Source organism: Netta rufina, assembly GCF_964035555.1.
Source record: "Netta rufina genome assembly, chromosome: 1".
NCBI classification, from domain to species: domain Eukaryota; kingdom Metazoa; phylum Chordata; class Aves; order Anseriformes; family Anatidae; genus Netta; species Netta rufina.
This window is the reverse complement of record NC_140123.1, coordinates 179,139,213-179,156,777: the sequence shown is the minus strand read 5'-3', so window position 1 is coordinate 179,156,777 and position 17,565 is coordinate 179,139,213.

The following is a 17,565-nucleotide window of genomic DNA, read 5'->3' as shown; positions in this document are numbered from 1 at the left end:
TAGGGGGTGATGGCAGTTTAACACTCTCTTACAAATCTTGTTTCCCTGTCTGATTCCTCATCACAGTGAAACTCAGATTTTCTCTGTCCTACCAGTAGCTGTTGATGCCCAGGATGAGTGTCTCCGTTTTAGCTTCTTGATGTGTCAAAAGCGAGAAACCCTTTTCCTCTAAGGCTATATGTCCACTTTCTAGGCTATCATGAAACGTGGGATTACCCTGCAGGCAATAAACACTTTCGGTATTCCTTTGTCTAACAGCTATTTTCATATTATTCTGAAAAAAATACTTTCTACCTTCTCCGTAGTCAACTAAGCTCTCATAAGCAACTAAGCTCTTTGAGTCAACATTAAAGGCTAAGGTTTCTCAATTGGTGAGAGAAGTGTTTAACATTCCTCTGGCAGAAATAAATCCTGTGAAATGTTCTCTGCTTTGAGAAATGGCTGGGCCACTGCTACCAATTACTGATTTAGGAATGTTTGGTAAAAAACTTGCATCCAAAAATTCGCAGATCATTTCACTGTTTGCACTACCTACAGCTTTAAGTGTGTTTTATTACAATTTCATTTTAAAGTTACTCAATAAGCCTTAGAGCGGCAACCAAAATTAAAAATAAAATAATCAGAGTTGCTGGAGGAAAGAAAAACAAAGCAGGATGTTGCCTTATGTATGCTGTCTTAACAGTGCTGCTCCAAAAGGAGGGGTTGCACTGTGATAGTCTTCCCTGGATTCTTTGATACAGAAAAATCATAATAACAATAAGCTGTGCAAATCTTCAACCATTTCATGTATTGGAAAAACACAGCAGGTTTTGTTTGTTTGTTTGTTTGTTTATTTTTACCTTATATTTCACATCTATATATAAAAGCTTGACCTACAGAACTTTGTGGTTTCTTTTCCTGTTTTGTGTGGCCAGGCTTGGAGGAGAAATCTGCCACATTGACCTTTCAGTTAAAGGTCCCAGTCCCCAACGTTTAGGTGTGTATACAAAGGTATTATTTAGTCAAAGGTGAGGAAAGTTTTAAGACTGAGGCAAGTTTCCAAAGGACAGCTCTTGGAAGAGTACCACAAACAAGCATAAGCAATAGTTCTCAGTGTGTCCCACAAACAGCTCATGACTTCTGGAAAATTTAGTATCTGACCTGTAAGGTTTAGATATTGCAAAAGGTGCTGCTAAAATGTAGGATCCTAAATCCAAGCTGCAATCTTCAAAATCCTTCTTTAGCCTTCTGAGGAGTTAGCATTGCTAAGGTGACACTAAAATCCCTTTGGCTCCTAAGATGCCACTTCTGCTCGAAATAACTGTCACAGTAGGGTTGAAAAGCTTGGCATGTTTCCTAAACTGAACCAACCTCCTAAAACTAGGCATCCTCTGTGCAGCTGAGCATTAATTTTTAATTAGGTAAAATGCCCAACCAGTCCTTAGAGCCTTGCCTGACCCTAGCCTCCCCTTTCCTCTGTAAGTGTCCTACCCACTGGGCTGTGTAATCACACTTCTCTCACTGCTCCAGTCCATCTTCAGCCTTTTTTTTTTTTTTTTTTTTCCTGCATCCCCACTTCAGGCCAGCTGAAAGCAAGTGCTTAGGTCACGGTCACGGGAGGCGACTGATGGTTTAGGCCTGAGGCGGGTCTAGAAAACAATTAGAATAGCATAACAACTTATTTATTCCATTAATATATATATTGCAGCTACTTCAAGATATTGCAAACCTGGAAGTTTTAAAACAGGTGAGGACACCTGCTTCTTTTATAAAACAGTCCCCATGAGCACAATGTCCAAAAGAAGGGCTCTGAGTCACAACATAGCAGGGCATGACAACCCCAAGAAGGCCAGCAATTGAGACAACACTGTCTTCAACCTGTCTTCAGCCTTTCAGCAGTCACCTCAGAAAAGTGACTCATCCCTGACTTCCTCACCATGATGGGCAGGCAGCCCAGGCACCTCTCTCAAGCTATAGATCATGTGGGATTTATTTTACGAGTCAGGTAAATAAAGTCAGCAGAAGCAGACTCAGCAGTGACAATACACTGCTGGCTATAAAACATTGGGTCTTCTCGAGTTCCACCAAAATCTGTGGTCTGGCCTTTCATTTTCTATCTTGTGATCATTTATCTGCATTTTTTTCCCTTCTTGGTTTACTCAGAGCAAAACATAATAGAGACTTGCAGGAATTTTTTGTTAAGGGTGACAGAAGTCTTCCTAACAGGAAGATTTTCTGCTTTTATTTGTTGTGAGAGTGTCCCACTCTCCTTTTCCAGAATGCAAAAGTGTCCCTGCCCCAAGCTACAGAGCTGCGGGAAGTGTCACCTCCAGATGAACTGCTTCAGCCTCACTCAAAGTGTGTGAGCTGGTAGAAGTAAATGAGTGGTAAGGTAGCACAAGGCCTCTTACACTTGTCCCATGATGTCTTCAGGCAGCATGTATTTGTTGCCCATGGGCTATGACTTGCTTTCACAGGGTAGAAATCCATCTGTCAGAACCTGAAGTTTATGGAGGGAGGATGCTAGGTTCAGCTTCACAGAAGAAAACCGTTCTGATTTTGTTTGCTTCCAACCCCAAATGTGGTTTTCAGCACTGATATTAAACTATGATTTCATCATACCCATAGAGCACGAAGTTTCTAGTTCTTTAAGAAAAGAAGAAAAAAAAAAAAACGCAAAACATTCTTATGTTTAAGGAAATACATTTAGTAACCAAACAGCAATTACAGCTGTATCAGGAAACTGCTTTACTTTGGTACCAGACATACAAGGACCACATTAAAGATGCAAAATTGCACTCAGTTTCATGGCATTTACACATCTGTAACAACATTCCTGGCATTCTGGAAATTTTGTCAGTATTTAGGGATAGGGGACAGAGCTGTCTTTTTAGAAACCATTTATATGTCATGCACACAAATTAACATGTATTAAGTAGTCATCTTTCCACCCACAAGCACTTGTGTAGAATTCATGGGTTTGTGAAGTAAATTGAAAGCAGACTGTGGATGTTAACAATATGGTTAGATACAGGAGTTTTACACTAGTTGAACACTAAATAAACAAGCCCCTTTTTAGGTTTATTTAAAGGGATTGCAGAGACACAACCTTAGAATATATATTTTAAAGCAATAGAGATAATGCCTTGTAGATGTGAATTATAGAGTTCTGTGATACAGAAGCAGCAAAGTAACTTGTTTTCCAAATTTGTACAAAACTATAATCAGATAAATGACAAAATACTACTTTCTGCCTCAGCATCCTACTTGTCACTTTCCTTAAACAGCAAAACACGCTTTTTATTGCTACAGCTGCACAGCCAGTAGAGCTAGAAGGAGAATCAGAGAAATGTAGAATCACGCACAGTCAACACAATTGGATATCACAGCACTGCACTTTAGTCTGTCAGTTATTTTACTCATTGTGTAAGAAGCAAAGCAGTAGGCAAGGCTAAGTGACTCAGAAAAAACAGCACTTTTTAGAACAAATGATTTGTGAAGAAATGAAGTGTTATCTGTAGCCTTGGACATTTGTATCGAGGCAAGAGGTTTAGCAATTTTATACCCAATCATTTAATAATTAAAAAAAAATCTTTTAAAAGGAATTCTTTTTATTTACATGGTCTTTTCCTTCCTTCCTTCCTTCCTTCCTTCCTTCCTTCCTTCCTTCCTTCCTTCCTTCCTTCCTTCCTTCCTTCCTTCCTTCCTTCCTTCCTTCCTTCCTTCCTTCCTTCTGTTTTTCCTTCTTTCCCTCTTCCTTTCTTTTTTTTCTTTTTCTTTTTCTTTTTCTTTTTCTTTTTCTTTTTCTTTTTCTTTTTCTTTTTCTTTTTCTTTTTCTTTTTCTTTTTCTTTTTCTTTTTCTTTTTCTTTTTCTTTTTCTTTTTCTTTTTCTTTTTCTTTTTCTTTTTCTTTTTCTTTTTCTTTTTCTTTTTTTTTCTTTTTCTTTTTCTTTTTCTCTTTCTCTTTCTCTTTCTCTTTCTCTTTCTCTTTCTCTTTCTCTTTCTCTTTCTCTTTCTCTTTCTCTTTCTCTTTCTTTTTTCTTTTTCTCTTTCTCTTTCTCTTTCTCTTTCTTTTTTCTTTTTGTTCTTTCTTTTCCAATATTAGACAACGTCTTTTCAAGTTCTCAAACTGCAACTACTCCTAAATCATTTCAGTAACTCATGGACCCTGATTCCAATTCAAGGCAGGAATGACACTAGCTCCGATGTTCTACATTTCCAAAGATGCGGCTCTAGCCGAAGCTTCCTTGGACATGTGGAAAGTATGTTCCAGAGTCATCTGCTCAAACCATATGCATCTTCTTACCTCAGCCCAACCATCCATTCTCTGGAGCGCTCTGTTCCTGAAACTTGGTGGTGAAAAATTTAGGCTTGGACATCTCATTAAACAAATGGATCTTCTACTCATGAGCGCCCTCTGTGTTAGATTTTCAGAAGTCACCAGTCATCAGATTTCAAGACATCATGTCATGTCTAATCATGTCTAATGTTAAAGACATTAGATTATTGAAAATAATCTTGACAATAATCTTGGAAATCTGACAATTTTTTCTTTAAGAGTACTTAAATCAATGTTGGCTTCTTAAAAAATTGTTCCAATAATAGAATTATAGGTACTACACACATAAATTCTGGTATTTTTAGTTTGTTGAAAAAAAACAAAAACAAAACAAAAATAATAATAATAATAATAATTAAAAAAAACCTACACACTTGACTTTGTACCCATATATATCTATGCTGAAGAAGGGAAAAACAATATTTCTTTTTACTGTAATTTATTGTATTTAATATAACAGGTGAACTGGTGCTACTTGCTGTAATAAAGGTTTAAGAGGGATTATTCTAGGAGATGATCTGCTAGTTTATCCATGGATTTTAATAGGGCCTGCTCTGGTCCTAACATAAGCATTACCTAAAATCTACAGAAAGACTGCTGGTTGCACCATGACTCTGACCAGCTAACTACAAAGTGTATGGAGACTAAATAAATAAATATCAAGGTCTTTAATAAATAAGAGCAATAAATCAGCATTATATATATTGTATTCTTTATACTTATGTGGAATTAAATTCATGTTACACTGCTATATGTTCAACTGTGTATCACTGACCATTTACAATGTGTAGCTACAGTCTAGAAAAGGAGAAATAGTTGGTGCCTCAAAAAAATGTAAAAACATCAAGGATTTTATTGTTGTTGTTATTATGAATTAAATGTTGGAGTCCCTTTGGGCAGACAGGTCTGAAAATGCTTTAGAATATTGTGGAGAAACCTTAGAATACTGGTTAACCACCAAAACAATCCTGAACTGTTCGTGCATTGTCCATTGCTAGCATCTCCCTCTGTCCATACTGATACCAATGGATATGTGAACAACTACGCTATGAAACTTCAGCAGTAAATTAACCCTCATATCAGAACAGAAACAATGAGTTTGTATGAAATTCAGGCATTGAAAGCAAAGCAAAAGACCAACATCTTTAAGTGTCTGTACATCAGTGTCAGGAGCCTGAATGCTAAAGAACAGAAATTGACACTGTTAATTTATAAGCTGAGTTTGTCTTAGTTGGGCTCAAACCTGATGAGAAAGCATATGCGTGATTGGATTATTGAAATGAATGTGCTAATCTGCCCAGAGAAGGGCAGAGAGAAGTAGAAGTAAGAAGGAGAGAGGTAACCAAACAACTGAATTTTAGATACCTGCTTAGATACTTTCATAAATGACATGGTCTCTTTAGGCTTCTCCCATCTTAGAAGAGACAGGAGATTCACATGGATGCATTGAATCCCCTTGGAATCTTTCAACTGAGTTCAGGGAATAAGAGAAAATAGCCTTCTAAATTAAAGATTTATTTTGGATAGTATGTGCTATAAATAACCCTGCTGAATAGAAGAGTTGCATCATCTGTTTCCAAGTCACAACACGTTGCAAACAAACTCATGCATGAATGTCCTCATGGAGGAATAGGGGGTGTCCAGAGCAGAATATTGAACCGTATCATTTGGCAATACCTTTACCTATCTGAAATGACAGAGGAAGGAAAATTGTGTTAAAATGAAGAAACTCAACCCAAACTTAATAAAATGGGTACTTAATATTGTCATTTCCTAACTCAAAGAGTTGCATCCACCAGAAAATGGAGTTAGATGGCAATGTCATATGAGGAAAAGCTGATGACTGAATTAAAAATTATAAAGATAAAGCAGATTTTTTTGATCATAGACATAGTGAATAAATAGTTTTGAATTTTAGAGTGGCAAAAGAGGACAATAAGCAGCAGTTACAAAAGCTAGAGTTTTTAAAATACATAGACACAGATAATTGCCATTCAAGAGTCTTAAAAGAGTGGGATGCACTTCTTGCTTTACCATTAATATGGATTTGCAATAAATCTTGGAAAACAAAGCAAGTTCCAAAAAGAATGGAAGAATGCAAATGCTTTAACTGTATTTCTAAGTGGTAAACAAGACAGTGTGGATGGGCTTGTCAATCTGATATCAATCCCAAACAATGAATGAAATACATGCTGAAATGATACATGGGAAAAATGAATGCAAAATGTGCATTGGATACTTATGCTGGGAGAGGCTGAGAGTGAGACAAAGGGTCTGTGTTGGGGAAAAAAAAAAAAAAAAAAGGTCTTCTAAAACCCCACAGGGATCATGACAATCAACAGAGCAAAATCTTTGCTCAGTTCTCAGTGTAATGATCAGAAGAAATGTATGTCCACCGTTCAAGAGAGATGACTAAAACTTGGAAAAGGTTAATGGGAGAGTAACAAGAATTCAAACACATTTTAAAGCATGTATCACAATACCCACAAAGCAGTATATTTTGATAATAGATGGGTCCTCACTGTTACAGACAATGTATAACAGATTCTAGAGGATGGCATTTGCAATGAGACAAATTCAGACTACAATGCAGAGGAACATTTTTAACAACAAGACCATTCTCGAATAGTTTCTTATTTACTGTCATGGGTTCTTCATCACAAGAGTGAATATTTTCCTATGCATATACTATCATTAAAATAAAAATTAACTCAGGAAAAAATCATAACGTGCTGCATACAAGTTAAGGTTCCATGATCACAACAGCCAAGTCTGGCTATGAGCTGTGTTGAGGTCAGAATTGTCATCACGAGGTTTTTAACACCCCATGAAGACAAATGGGACCAATCACATCATTCCTTACAAGCTTCTGCTTCAGGCAGTTTAAAAATTTGGGAACACCACTGTATGGGATGGCATGTGGGAGGATGTATTCATAAACAGATAGGAAATGTCACTAAAGGAAATGTCTTATATTTATTAATGTTTAAGATTTCAATTTCAATTGTAGTTAACACCTGCACATTGAGGATAGTGTTGTACCATGCATTGTAAAAAAAAAAAAAAAAAAAAAAAATCTATTTCAGTTAGTTTGCAATGGATCTTGCAGCCCAATTTGAGGACAACAGTAATTTGTAGCCAGGGAACAAACATAGCCATAGCTGTTGACAGTATGCGTCCTATTACTCTGAAGCACTGTTTGACTAATGCAGGATGCACCACTTTATTATAGCATGGAAAAAATCTGGGTTCAAAGCTTAGCTGGCTTCTGTCTTGTAAATATTTTTCCTTTTTTATCAATGTGTTGAAGCAAGTGTGAAACGCAAGTATGAAAGCACTGACAGCACATTTTCAAGTATATTGTGTTTTGTTTTGTTAAAAAATACTCTAAGATGAAAAATGTACAGTTTGGTTGCTCACAAAGTAGCTGTGAAGCAGATAGAAATCTGCTTATTTGACTTCTCCATAACATCATATATGAAGAAAATTTCACCATGAAACAAAGAATCTAGCCTCTTTTGTAAAGGAAATGACCTTCCCCACAAGCTAAAAGTATTAGTATTAAAGAAATGTACATCTCTTCTTTTTCCTGTTCTTCTTTGATCAATTTTTGATTGAAAACTTGAGTACTTGGTGCAAAAATCTCAGTATGAGGAAATCTGAACAATCTCTGTGTTCGCTGTTCTCTTAATTGCTTTTCACCATCTTGTCCAAAGCACACGTTGTAAGGCATAGCTGCATGGACTATGATGTAATGAGATCTTGTTAGCTAAGCAAGACCAGACCTCAAGTTTAAGCAAAATAAATTCAGATAGACTCTCTGCCCCTTGACCCAGCTGTTTTGCAGTCTTTGAACAGTAAAGAAACTTGGAATCTGGTCACAGATGCCAGTGTAGAAATTCCCCTGGCTGAAGTGAACTGTCAAATGGTGTACAACTAGAGTAGCTGGTTCCCACTGCTTTCTGTCTTGTCCAAAAAAGCATGTTAAGCAAAAGAAAGGTTGGGAAATTCAGAGGGAAGATGAACTGTGTCTTTATTGTGATGATTTCTGGCCAGCATATGGTCCCTTAGGGACCAAAGCCAGCTTCATAAATTAGAACCATATAGAGTTCACAAACTTATTTTATGTTCTAACTTCAGCTGAGGAGCAAAGCAAGACAGGACAGGGCAGGCTGAGAAAGAAGAAGCTGTAACTAGTTCTGACAACAATTCCTCTGAGCACATTTCGGAGAAGGGACAAATACGTCCTATTAAGCTTTGTGCAAAACCAGAATTATTCATCCTAAATATCTACAATAATTGATCTAATCTCTGAATAATACATAGAAAAACAAGGACTACAAAATGGAATTAAAGAAGCACTTACCATATATGTAACATTTCTAATAAGAAGTGAAATTGACCTATTCTTTTCTACCCACTGAAAACTTCTCTCTCTTCTCATTACTTCATGCTTTTTGCTAACAATTTATTACTTGAGAAGAGCTAGAGAGACAATGAGTCAGTCAAATCTTGAGATTATCTAGATTATCTAAAGTCTTCTTACTTTAAATAAGAGTATACCTACCTATTATGTAAAATCTGTAATTTTTTGTAAGACTTGTTTAAATAGCATCTTTGGCTAAACATTTGTCTCTTTCAACCAAACCTTAAAGCTTTTGTTTGTTTGTTTGTTTGCTTGTTTGTTTTGTGACAGAGCTGTAAATTTTAGAGGCAGTTTTCAATTAAGACTCACCATATTATGCCATATTATGAATTTGTTTAGTTAAGAAGTGAGAAAGGATGTTCTAACCAGTAGCATGGGGACGTCTAGTGTTTTTACTGGCACCAATACTATGTAGTCTACTTTGCCAAAAAAAAAAAAAAAAAAAAGAAAAAAAGAAAGTTTAGAGAGATTTAACTGAAATTTTTAGCATTGCAGAGATAACGTAAAAATATTTTACACAGTCTTTGTATATGTTCTCATAATACAAGAAAAATGTTAATACAGTTAATACAGTGACTGACTAATGTAAAACAAAGGAATGACAATTCATCTTCACTCAACAAGGTCTTTAACTGTGGTGGTGTTCTATACCAAAAGACAGTACTGAGCACCTTTATTTTAAAAGGTCTGGATAATCTCTGTTCAGCAGTAACTTGAACATTTATATCTGGTGGAAGAAAGGAAATCATCTTCCTTGTTTATCTCTGTTGGATTCAGAAAAGCATCTTACCAAGTCCCAGCAGAGAATTATACAGTTCTCACAGGATCGCATTTTGACAGAGTCTTCCTCCATCAACTGGAACTTTAATCATTGACAATTGCTCCAGCTGTATCGCTAGAGTGGGGCCATCAGAGCCTATGTTTGTAAACGTAAAAATGACTGGAGGAATGGCTGGAGGAACGGCTGGAGGAACACAGAGGCTCATCACCAACAGAGAGTAATCAAATCACTTCCAAACAGTATAAATATTAGTATGGTGAAATATATTTAAATAACTAAAAATCTAAGAAGTAGCATTTCAGCCTGTAATTAGATATTGGATCCTCTGTTCTCGGAAGCAATACTTCTCAAAAGAGTTGGGGATCAGAGTTCATAGTCATCTGCATATAATTTCCCGATATGACACAGTGCACCAAATGTCTAATATGAGCTTAATAAATAGGCATCAGAGGAATAATGAATGAAGATAGGTGTCGAGAGTTATTACACTGTTGTTGTATTTAGCGCTGATGAAATCATTATTGAAATATTTTGACCAGTCCTAGGGTCCATGGTTCAGGAATATTGTTGAAGAAGTTCAGACAAAAGTCACAAACATGACTTGGGGACTGTTAATCATGCCTCAGGGTAAAAGACTCGAAGAACTCAATCTGTTTATTTTATCAGTTGAGAATATTAGAGATTGATTTGAAACAACTTCAAAGCTGTTACCATGGGGAATTTTACAGGTTCTGTTATAGACTCTTAAATCTAGCAAATACATTAAATTAACAATAATATGATGGAAAATATGATGAAATAGGAAAATCTGGACGAATTCATGCCAGAAATGAGCATTGGAGTGAGCTACTTCCTAACATCCTTAATGGCAATTTTAACATGCTTTTCTAAAAGACAGTCTGTAGCTCGGAGAAGAATTAGTGTAGGCAACTCACAGTCTGCTCCATACAAGAAGCTGGACCATATAATTGTGGTGGTACTTCTGGTTTTATATTTTGCAAAGTTCTGAAATGACCAGGCTGAAACACTGAGCTTTAGGTACCTTGCAGCCATCAAAGCAAAAGACTCCAAATACATCAGTACAAAACATGATCCTGAGTAATCAAAAGAGACCTTAGTAATGGCATATCTTTCTCTGAACCAGGCTTGTAGGTGATAATGTATTAAAATTCTGAAGAAACCATAGATATACCATTGGAAATTGTTTTACAGACACAACTAGTTTGTTAAGTGTACACTAGTATATAGGATACTAATAAGTGCATGAATAAAACTTGGCACTTTTATATTGATTTCCAGAAAAAAGACTTGTAGCTTTTTACAAAAAAATAATAAGTAGAATAACTCAAAAATCCTGTGAAGTCAGTAAGTGTTATTATTTCCTTTAAGCAGAAGACAAATTGAGAGACAGGGAGTGCCCAAGTTCACAGAGGAATTCTATGAGTTGTCTGGGAATTAAAGAAAAGCCTTCAGAGAGCTGTTCCTGTGCTTTAATCAATTTATTTATTTATTTATTTTAAACCAGGCATGCTGTAAAAATCCTGGCAGGTGACATTCCTGTTCTGGTGTCAGTATTGATCCAGTCCTGTGTCCAGTGCCAAAAGACACTGATGCTGAAAGCATTGTCTCTTTGCAATGACATATAGAAAGTAAAGTCTTACCCTGTGACTTATTCTTCATTGCATTGGTATAAGGAAGCGGTGATATTGATTTTAGTGTCTTGTCAAAATTCCAACTTGGGTAATTAGTTTATTCTTACCTAAACTCCTTGATTTACTGTATAGATTTACTTTTCATATGCCTCATCACAGACAAGAGTGCCTGTACTATTAGAACAGAAAAGTATTAAATGAACCAAACCAAAAACAAGATAGCATGTCTGCCACTTTATGAATTTTTTGTAAAGGATTCTGCAGTAAAACCAGTTAAGGGTGCACAATGATTTTAGAAGGGTATAAATAAAAATAAATAAATAAATAGTATAAAAAGAGTCTTAATGCAGAACTCTCTTTTGTTCTAAAACTAAGACTTTAAAAAACCAACAAACAAGCAAACAAACAAATAATTGTTTTTAGAAAGTTTAGGAATTGCCTTAATGATAGCAACTGTCCATTATTTGGATATGTTATGGTTGGAAGACATGATGAAGTTCAAGGAAAAATGGTGAAAATGGTACATATTAAACAACATATTAAATTAAACAACAACATTAATTTAATTTAACATATTAAATTAAACAACAAATTAAATGGTACATATTAAACAACAAGTTTACTGGACTTAAAGCAAGAAAAAAATGCACTTCTAGAAAAAAAAGAAAAAAAAAAGTTCCATCTGTTACCAGCATTGAACAAAATCAACATAAAATGAGGCAACATTATTTTGGTCTTTGATCTCTTGGATGCTTTATGACAGAGGTCATAAATCATGTAATTATTATCTGATATCAAGACAGCTTGAATTAACCTCTTACATTCCTGAGGCAATGAGAGACCTCAACACAAGTCAAAGTCTGCTTGTGTGGAATAAGTAACATTACTGGGGGAAACAAGTCCCTTTCCTCCCGTTTTAGTTTAATCTGGATTTTTGAAAACTTTAGTGGGACAGAGATGGAAAATCTCACACTGAAAATCACTGGATCATCGACATGTCCTGTTTGTTTCTGAAACCTATGCATCTCTGATTTGTAAATCACATCATCACTTGGGTTCTGGCTTCTTTTAATTGTAGACTTCCTTTTTCCTTTTACTCCTCTTCATTGGGAGAGGTCAGCTCAAGATGCCTCTATATTCTGGCTGCTAAAATCCAGGAAAATACAAAAGGCCTTTAATCCTGACATTTCATTCCTGCCATTGATATGAAACAGCCTGCATTTGACGAGCCTCAGAAAATATAGCAATGAATAGTATACATTTGGATTTTTTTTTCCAGTTGGCAGTATTGAATGAGATTAAGGATTATTATTATTTTTTTGGTTGTTATTTTATTTTATTTTATTTTATTTTATTTTATTTTATTTTATTTTATTTTATTTTATTTTATTTTATTTTATTTTATTTTCCTCCTGTAATAGAAAATTTCCAGGAAGGAACACCAGTACTTCTTATTTATTTATTTATTTATTTATTTATTTATTTATTTTTAAAAATCTGTAAATTGGCCAGCAGGAATGATGGGCATATTATGATTAAAACACCTTATTTTTATGTATACAGCAGATAATCATTTGCAGTAGGCACCACACATATATATTGTGAAAAACAGGCACACAATAGAAGGTCTTTCACAAAAGAAATGTACTGTTCCAAAGAGCGATATACCTGAAATACTTTATAACAAAAATAGAGCAGCTAGACTAATAACATCAGAACCAGGTCACACAGAACCATGAGCAATAATTCAGCACTTCGAGTACCAGAAGAAGAAAAGAAGACAATATGTAAGCTTCATAATGAAAAACATAGCAGAATAAACAGAGAAGAATCTTTTACTAGCAACACTTGGAGCTGAAAGGGAGATGGCCTGAGTTACATGCACATCCTCTGAGGAAGAGCACTGGATTAGGTAGCCCATAAAAGAATGTACTTGAAAAACAGTAATGTACTGCTTTGGCTCAGCCAGATGGCAGGTCCTCTTTTCAGGCAGCTCTTGCACTGGATTCCCCACTGCTGAAATGAAAAGAGCAAATTTGTGAATCAGTTTTTTTTTTTTTTTTTTTTTTCTAGTAACATGCCACTTTCACTATGTCAGTGGCTTCTTGAAATATTTAACCGATGTTGCTATCAAGTGTGGCCACCCACTTCTTTGCTCTGCTCCAAGGAAAATGCTTGCTATTCACTATGCATTTATGGTGCATCATTATTATTTCTCTATTATTTTTTAATTTTGGACTCATGGTAATAAAGATGACTGTTCAAATTTCTGAGTACTTAGCTGGGATTTTATGCAGATACAGCCATCATGAAAATGATAGGCTCCCTGGGCTTCTGTCTGGTCAGATGCTACAAACAACCCAAACCAAACTAAGCTGTGCAGTCTTAAGTCAAAACCTTGATTTAGTATTTCACTATAGGTATAACCAGAATCTGAGGTGCTTTGCAGTCAAGGCCTGAAAAAAACCTTTTCTGCAAATACTGTATTTGTCATTGTGAGGGACTTGTAAGATTTGAGGAAGGCTCCTTTTGCCCTTTTGTCCTGCATACACATGCAAAAGATAGGGACAGACACATTCAGTTTGCAAAGCATCCGGACTGCAAGGCATTGTGTAAGAATAATACATCTGATTACTTGTCTAGTGTATGTGCAAACAAAGACTTGCGCAAGTGAGTGGGCACAGTTCAGTATTTTGATAACAGAGATAGCAAAAGGTTTGGAGATTTTCCATGCTATCGAAAGCTTTTTTTTTTTTTTTTTTTTTTTTCTTCACTACATCCTGACTCAGTGCCCCTTCCTCCTAACAAAGGAAGGGCAAGCCAAGGTATGGCATTGGATCAGGCATCAATCCTATACAGAGCTATTTCTCTGAGGATAAAGTTATATAAAGACAAACTGTGCAAATTATATTATGCTATATAGTTTATTATAACTAGTACTTAAATGGACTCACAAAAATACTGAAATCTTTTAGCAGGAATGAACGAAAAGATTTTTGAAAAATCCTACCAACGCCATTGTCTAGACAAAACTTAGCTCTTTTGAGCTAAGTCCACATTCAACATATCACTATAAATTAGGGTGAAATCCCCTGAAATCAGAAGAAAGATCCTTAAAATCTTCTGTAAAAGACAGAAAATCCTATTTAGGAGTAGAGCCATGAGAGAATGTAGTAATAGCCATTTTGCCATACCTATTAAATGTTCCAATCAGGCTAACATTTATTGGTGTAACATCTTCCTAAGTTCCCACAAATCTTCAGAGGGTTGTTTGAAAGTTCTTAATTTTGCTATGCAGTCTATGATAGAGAAAAAAAAAAAAAAAAAAAGCTTAGGCACTGTGTATTTGAGTCTGTGTAATGATAGATCTCACTGTGGAGTGTGATGCATGAGAAGCACATGGCTTTATGCCAGATTTATGTTCTCTTGAAATTGGGGTTGACCTGAGCTTCAAGTCAAAATAACTTATCCTTTATGTAAGTCGCATTTGGTATAGCTGTGAGTAAAAATGAGACTGAGAACTGCATTGCTTTCTGAAGAAAATAGACTGTTATCTATCTACTCAGTAAATATATATATATATTTATACTGTGTAAACTAAGTTGCAAATATGCAGGAATTTCAAATCACTGCATGCTCTTCTAAAGAAGATAAACCCAGGGCACTCACTGTCTCATGTTTAGAATAAATAATTACCTGAAAGCACAGTGTAAGGTCCATAGAAATCAACAGGAATCTATTGGCTTTGTGGAATTTTAGACCAGACTCTTGAAGAAGTTGGGTAAATCACTCCTCCTGCACATCACTTCATTCATCTGCTTGGTGACTACAACATGCCTACACACTCTGTGACAAGTGAGAGTCTATTAAGTGACTCCCACAGCATTTTCTGCTTTCATCTGGGAAACTCCTTTATTAGTGATAAGCCTCTACACCCTGGCATCCATGTACCAGTCGAGGGGAGGAACATGTTTGTAAACCAGATGCTTTGACGTAGCTGGAACTTAGAAGGGAGGCAGCAGTACTTGGCAAACAAACTTGTAATAAGTGCACTTTGCTCGAAATGTTTATAATTTGTTCTTGAAAAATATGCTGAGAAGATGGGCACTAGACAGTGCTCGACTTTGAAGTTCAAGTGTGAAGGTGGGGATCCTAAATACCTCCCAAGGAACATTTGAAAAAAAACAGCCTGATGCTTCATAAAGTAAAGAATTTGCTTGAGGAGAGGGGATAGGGAGACTTAACAAGTCCTACCATCCTTTCATCTGCAAATAAATTAACAAGATCTGGAGAAAGACAGCTTCATTGTAAGCAGCAATAAGTTCATGTGAAATCTTAATCTGCTGGTAGATTTTTGAAGAGAAGCACACAGGTTTACCAAATATCTCGTCCAAACTGTGTTGATACTCTCAGTTTAGCAGCATAGTAAAAAAAAATAAATAAATAAAAATTAAAATTAAAAAAATGTCAAATACCTAAGCACAAAAAGGGGTCTTACTGACTACTTGATATTTTCTTAAAATAACTCATAAAGGAATTACTGTGCTCAGTTAGGATGTGTGTGATGTCTACAAAATGCTACTCCCAAGAAGCCAACAGACACTAGAGTTCCTTCTGGAGACAGTCGAATCAGAGAGTTAAAAAACAAGACCTCAGGTGCTCAAAATGTAAGGACTAACCCAACTCCCTGTGACATTCTCATTGCATGACAGAGGAGAACTGCATGTAGAATTGTTGAACAAGGATGGAGGATAAACAGAACGACTTTCAGAAATGAAGCTCAGCAATTTATTGACATTTAGAATTTCACTGAATACAAAGGGAGAAGTGTTATGGTTTACATTTTTACAATCAAATAAATTCATCTCTGTTTTGATCTCAAGCTGGGAGGGATGCCACGACATGAAGAGGAGCTGAGGGCTATTCAAAAGCATCAAGATTTTTCCTTCCATTTCTTATCCTGTCTCCCCCATTTCTTTTCTCTCTGTGTACCTTTTCTGCCTTGATCTCCTCTCATTTTAGATGAAATTTGTTTACTGTAAGACTGCCACTGTTGGTGGGGATCACTGAGGACAAGGAGGTAAGTAGTGTTTGCATGGAACTTGAATCTAGGCAGGAGATATCTACTTGGCAGGGAATTAAGTTGTTTGTAAAAGCTCTGGGCTGGGAACAGATCTTTACAGAATAGTCCAGTTGGAACGGACCTTCAAAGATCATCAGGTACAATTGCCTGACCACTTCAGGGCTAACCAAAAGTTAAAGCTTATTATTGAGAGCGTTATCCAAATTCCTCTTGAATGCTGATAAGAATGGGACATCAATCACTTTTCTAGGAAGCCTGTTCCAGTGTTTGACTGCCCTCACAGTAAAGAAAATTTTCCAAATACCCAGTCTGAACCTCCCCTGGCACAGCTTTGTATAGTTCCTGTGCATCCTGTCATCCATTACCAGGGAGCAGAGACCAGCGCCTCCCTCTCCGCTTCTCTTCCTCAGGACATTGCAGAAAGCAATGAGTTCACCTTTGAACCTTCTTATCTCCAGACTAGACATCCCAAGTGTCCTCAGCCTCTCCTCATAGGACATGCCCTATATCCCTTTTACCAGCTTTGTGCTGGGGGAAGATCAGTCTTTGGGGAATGCTGTGAAGATTTGGTGGCCAGTGGAAGTCAGGAACCTGCCAAGAGCAAGGTGGTCTGGCTAAAGCTTGCTTGGTGAGCAAAGCAATAAAGGAGTCCAGGGGGTTTCTGCTGGAAGGTTGGTGGCAGGATCTGGGGAAACTCAGGGACTGGGGTGGGTTGCCTGTATCTTGGAATGGGGTTTTGGTGAGGAGAAATAAGGAGTACAGACACTTGTACTTGGGATGGTTGACATGGCTGGAGGTTGGGGACCTGAAATCCCACAGAAAAGATAGAAGGCAGAATTTTAAATAGCTTGGAACTACTGCCTGAGAGACTTTGTCAAAAGACAGGTAAAATGGTAAGAGCTAAGTAAAATAATACCCAGGGATTAATTGTTGCATAAAAAGCAGTCATAATCTTACCAAATTTTGTCTGTGTTTAATTAAGCATGTGAATAGTTTCATTGATACCTAGAGGGAATACACATGAGTAAAGATAAACACACAAGATAGAAACCTGAAATACGAAATGGTGCATAAAACCAGGAATAATTAATACAGACTGGCAAGTGCTGAGAAAAAAAAAAAAAAAGAAAAAAAAAAAGAAAAAAAAAAAGGAAAAAAAGAAAAAAAAAAGAGTGGAGAGAAGGGTAATTTTTTTTTTTTTTTTTAAAGAAAGAAGCAGATGAGAAGAAAACTATTTGATACTTTATTAATTATTTTCTGTTGATGGTTTAGAGGTATGAAAACACATTGAATATTGATATTGCTC